The 6,000-nt window shown below is 35.8% G+C and overlaps 1 long non-coding RNA gene across 3 annotated transcripts in view; it reads right to left on the bottom strand.

Moving 5' to 3' along the window:
• Window positions 1-1,275: 1,275 nt before the first annotated feature.
• Window positions 1,276-6,000, bottom strand: part of LOC141491138 (uncharacterized) — a 117,287-nt gene continuing 112,562 nt past the window's right edge. For all 3 annotated transcript variants that reach the window (XR_012469473.1, XR_012469471.1, XR_012469472.1), the window contains one exon: window positions 1,276-1,889. This is a non-coding gene — a long non-coding RNA (uncharacterized LOC141491138). The remainder of the gene's footprint in view (window positions 1,890-6,000) is intronic.

The raw sequence follows: 6,000 nt of genomic DNA, 5'->3' as shown, positions 1-6,000 counted from the left end.
AATTTAGAATACAAATTTATTTGCAAAATCAATAGAAGATAACAAAAGATTGTGAATTTTACCTCACAGAACAGTTGAGGTGAAAATATCTGAAAAACACTTGAATGAAAACAAAACTACATCATCCCAAGGATATACATAAGTGAAATGTCCATTTGCTCATGACAACCTATTTTCATCCCTAATGTCAGCAAAACCACCATATTTGTACCTAACATCTCTAACCTCAATATTCAAAACAAGGAAATAGAAAAAACTTTGAGGAAAATAAGGTTGGGAAGACTGATAAGACCAAACTACACAATCATGAATGTGGAGTGGTTATTTTATAATATATCTCAGGGAAGGGAAAATACCAAAAATTGAAAAAAAAATCATGAACTATATTAATACTGGAAAAAAGAAGACTGATTGATGAACTGATTCATATCACTACCTTTTCATCTCTGAAAAATCTTTATGAGAATAATTTATTTACAGGTATCAGGGGTATCTTTGATGAAGCTATGAAAAGGGAACAGGTAGGTTTTCACAGATTATTTTTTACTAGAAACTTCATATTTACAGTCCTATTATTGACTAAAAAATGCAAAGGAAGGGGAAGCTAGGTGGTGTAGTGGATAAAGCACCGGCCTTGGAGTCAGGAGTACCTGGGTTCAAATCCGGTCTCAGACACTTCATAATTACCTAGCTGTGTGGCCTTGGGCAAGCCACTTAAACCCCATTTGCCTTGCAAAAAAAAAAAACCTTAAAAAATGCAAAGCACACAAAATCCAACCATTTGTTAAGAACACACACACACACACGTGTGCGTGCGAGCACATTTGTCTCAGAGCAAAATGTAGCTTTAAAGGCTCCATTCCAACAATGTAAAATCATACAAGATACACAGATAAATGTGAACACAGATAAAACTGCTGTCAACAATAAAATGTAATAAAATATAATTATTTTTCAATATAATATAAACTCAATGAGGTTTGGAACTGTTTTGCTATATACCCCAGTACCTAACCCAATGTTTACCACAGAGTAATAACTTTATAAATACTTGTTGAATTAAACTGAACATCCTTTGATTATTAATGGCAAGTGAAATCTAGATGTTAAATATCTTATGAAAGAAAAGTTATCTTGCCCCGCATGCTCATGGAAAAAGGATGTACTCCAGAAGCCCTAATAAAATGTAGATTGTATCAATCCTTAGAACACAACAGATCATTTCCTCACTGAGATCTGAGAATACTCAAAATAAATCAATCTAGCAATCCATACAGAGAAAACTAAATGGATGAAAACTGCTGCTGTCTAGATTATGATATGAATTTGAAAGGTCGAGCTGTCACATTAGCTCTATATCTGGGACAGCATATAAGGACAATAAATTGAACATGAAATTCAAGAGGAGGATAAAAAGAAATGCTAGACTGCATTTCAAAAATTGTCCAGTGATTTTAGTGATCTCAACTGCTCCCAGTCACACACCAAAATAAAATTTCTATTTAGCACAATTATTCACCAAGTGTCGCATATCTTGGAACACGTCAATAAATGAAAGTCACAGGTCACCCAAAGGCAATAGAGAGATATCTAGTAGAAACAAGTAAACTGTAACACACTTTTAAGAAATTAAGACTTTCAAGAAAATGTATGATCAGAAAGGGAAGGGAGATGGGAAGGGAGATAGAAGAGATCAAGAAGTATCTTATCTTCTCTTATACATACTCACCTTAGTTATTCTTGTTTTAAGTAGGGACTGTAGAAATGATAAGCCATGTTCTAAGTCACCATCCAATATGATACTTCATTATTAGGCATACTAGAGACATATAAATGGCAATGTGGCATGTTTTGAAATCAAGAAGGCCTGGGTTCTAGTCCCATCTCATCTATAAAATTAAGATGCAAATGCCTGTAGTACCTGCCTCACAAAATTATTTTTATGTTGTTATTGCAAACAAAAGAATACATGTAAACTGTTCAGCAAACTTAAAAGTAATATAAATATATCCATTACTATAAATAAATCCACAAGCAAAGCATTTAATTAAAATGATAAAGAATGTAAATTAAAAGGAAGATAATTAAATAATAAAATGTTCTCTGCATCCATAAACAAAGAAATGCAAATCTCCCACACCTCTAGGGGAATTACAATATAATTCCCCTTTAGTTCCTCTGATGCCTCAACCTAGTAGGAGGAGAATGTCACTTTGAAAGTTATAGTTCAAGTATGGTGAAACCAATACTGTCCACTTCTTGGAAGCATTCCCTGGAGTCACCCAAGCAGACTTGGGAGTCAATCTCATTTTAGCTCTATAATCACCATTATCCAGGCAAGATGCTGGGATTCAGGATACTGTGACTATAAACCCCAACCCAGGTTATCTCATTCTCCAGCCTGATGACAGCTCTCATCCATTTATCCTTCACCTTCACCCCCAATTTCGGATGCTAAACACCACTTTTTAAATCTCATGCTTTGAAGGATCTCCTCTTCAGAGTCCTCTTTCACAATCCACCAGGAGATGTTTCCTCATCACTGTATTATAGGAAATTAAGTTGCTGTTATCCCTATAGAGATAGCTCAAGGGCTATACTAGTCTCCATGAAATGGGGGGTGGGAATTTTGAAAGTCTTCAGGAAGCAACCCCCAGAGGATATATGCATTTATATTGTGAAAAAAACAAGTACTAAGGTCATTGGAAAAGGTAGGAGAGTAAATGACACCCACAAAGACAGGAAAAAGGTAATATAATCACATGACTGGAGAAATTAAAGGCTCTGTAAGGATAAGAATTGGATGATCTAGGACAGAGGTCTTTTTTTCTGCCAACATTGGATATTTATATCATTCGCTGGCCATACAAAATTATCAACTTGAAAATTAGCCTGCTATCTTTGGTCAAACATTTAAATAATAATTCACCCCCAAAAAAGGTCCTAGATTTATTGATTTCAAATCCCACCTGTGGTTGCCATGATAGCACTGGACCAAATGATTTCATGGGCTTTATACAGCCTGCAGGCCAGTTGTCTCCCACCTCTGGTCTACAGCATGACCACCCTGTGTGACAGAGAGAGAATGGAGACCAAAGCTATGTAGGTGGGGGACAAGGTATTCTTCTACATGGACAATGGGATTAGGGGCTGAGGTGGAAAAGACCATAAATCCATCACTAAAACTACTAGGGAAGAGGGTTGATCCATTTGACTTAGAAGATGCCACCAAATATCTGTACAAGATAAAGAGAACTTTAAATGATAATTACCAAGAAGGTTTAGAAGACAAGAGGAAAGAGAATGCCAGTTTCTCCTATTGATTCTATATGTTGAAGGTTGTGGAGTCTTTGAGAGAAAGTTAGCTTTCAGTGAACACTAGATGATGGTAGTAATGTAGAAGAAATAGATTTTAAATCATAGAATTCAGATTCAAACTCATCTCCCCTCATTCTAAACTCAGTGATCTTTCCACTATACCACAACATAAAATCTCAGCAATGATAGAAGTTAGGGACTGGGGAGATCCAAGACTAAGTTTCCTATGGGGGAATATGGGACAAGGTCAAATAAAGGTTAGCTAAGACAACCACAGCTAGAATTTAATAGAAATACGCCCAGATCTTTATGACAAATATGAAAACCAAAAGTTTTGTGCATTCACGAAAGGGACATGTGTATGTTCACAACTATAGAAATTAACCATTTGTAGTATATGCTGATAATACAGCATCTAGCCTGGAGTTTGTACAATTTAAATTTGGTTCTCCTCTTTGACTTTGAAGGGTAACAGCAGCAATCTTAAGCCATCAATCAGCAATCTTCCATTAAGCACCTACTATGAGCCAGTGAGAACATAAGAAAAACTAAATAGTCCCTATCTCTGACTCTTGAATTCCTTTAAGCAATCATGCTTACCTATCACCACTCTCCCTTCTGAAAAATTATCCAGCTGATGTTACAGATGCCTTCCTAACTATATCCATGACCAAGAAAGGACCTTTCTATTAATTGATTTCCAATAAATGAAAATTCTGTTTTATGGGGCTAAGGATGACAAATTAACCATAGAAACTAAATATTCAAATGTAAGTAACAGCAACAATGATCTCATTTAGAGGTCAAATAGAAAATCTTCTCCCTGAAGCAAGAGTTGATAACACCTCCCCTTTTTTAGATTTATCACTGATTCATAGTCAGTCTCTGATCAGTTTAAAATTTATTAAATGTTGACCTATTATCATCATCATCTGAAATCCTAGACCTTTATAGAGTAAGGCCCACCCCAAGATGAGAATTCCAGTTGAGTTCTGATATGAATAGAAAGGGTCAATGGAATGTTCATTTCGGGGTATTCCACCATGCTTGGAAACACTCAGCCCATGTGGTCTCTATACATCTGTCTGAAAGGGATTGGTGAATGTACCATTTTTTCAGGTACATATTGTTCCAGACTATTCAAAACTCCTTAATCATTACTCTTGTGATGTATTCAATAGCAAAAAAAGTAAATACCCATGTTCATAGAGAAAGTTCTTTCATTACCATAAATCTCTTCTTTAATATCCCAGGATGTATGGTGTCTCTCCTTTGGCATTAAGGAGCCTTCCAAAATACATAATAGAGATGAAAAGTCAGAGTTAAGATCGGAAAGAGGAATTCTGCCATGTTACTTTCAAACCACTAAATAGGCTCCCTAATGATTCTGGGCTAAGGAGTTTTGAGCAACTGAAAACCATAAGAGACACTAAGTCTGCTGAAAAGAAAGGCACATGTGGGCCAGGTTGGGGCTCCGTTCTGAGCATTTTAAAAGTCAGTGATCATTTCAATAGGAACTGTATTACTCTGCAGCATTTTACCATCATTATAGTGGAGGTAAAGGTCACCAAAGAGCCCTTGGTCTTCCTTGATGCTGCTGCAGCCCCAGCTACACTAATAGCCTCATTGCCATTGCTTCACCACGGCAAGGTTTTATACATATCAAAAATTTAGACATTAACCCCTATTTACAACATTTGTTCGAAGCATAAGGCAGAGATCCTTTTTAGTAAATCACTTGAGATAAGCTGTCTGGCCCCAAATAAAAGATGTTTGCCAGTTTCTTGGTAAGGCAGGAGAAGAGCTCTTTATCAAAAGCATATTAGCATATTTTGCCTCATTAATAACTTCACTGCAGCATTAATTTGCCTAATTATCACATTTAGAATTCAACATGGTGGCTAATTAATTCAAAGCCTGAAAAACAAATCCAGAATTATAAAACATACCGACATGTTCCTGTTTCAGCATTTCTCCTTCCCTGTATGTGTATATGTATTTGGTAAAATTATATTTCATTATTCTGTTCCCAAGGAACATGAAGTATTTTTTAAATAAAAGCTTTTGCATCTGGTAAGGCTAACATCCTCTGTGTCTTGAAATTTGATTCTTTGAGTTATTTTTGAGTTATTTGAGTTATTTTTAATTCAATTGCTTCTATCTACATTTCTCCTAGTTCTCCCCTAAATTTTCACAAGTATGTACCTCAAAAACACAAGGGCCATGTCTTTAGCATCTGGGGATCCTTTGTAGCTCTCCTTTACCATCTAATACCATCAGCATTATGTTAGCTAGCAACATCTGTCCCCTTATCCTCACCAAAGAGAAAGCTCTTCTAATCTGTTTTCTAGAAGTCCAAAGTGAACATTAGTCTGTGCAATCTGCAAATAAAAATGAGAAAGTATTGACCAAAATTTCAAAGTTTTTTAGCTTAAAAATAAAACCACAAAGACCTCCAGCTTCAGAACTCAGAGCAGACGCTGAGCCAGAAGCAATGGCATCCTTTCAACTACTAATTCATCCCTCTTACTTAAATCTGATAGTAACAATGGGCCATATGCTGCCATTGTCATAAAAAGATACAGAAAAGACTAAGATCTACATAACATTATGAGGAGAAAAATAGTCATTTAAGTTAATGTGCTCCAGCTAGGCAGCCTTAAAGATTAAAAAAAGGAAAAA

This window comes from Macrotis lagotis, chromosome 6 (genome assembly GCF_037893015.1).
Source record: "Macrotis lagotis isolate mMagLag1 chromosome 6, bilby.v1.9.chrom.fasta, whole genome shotgun sequence".
Taxonomy (NCBI): domain Eukaryota; kingdom Metazoa; phylum Chordata; class Mammalia; order Peramelemorphia; family Peramelidae; genus Macrotis; species Macrotis lagotis.
Note: the sequence above shows the minus strand (reverse complement) of the source record. Positions and strands in the feature narration are given on the sequence as shown.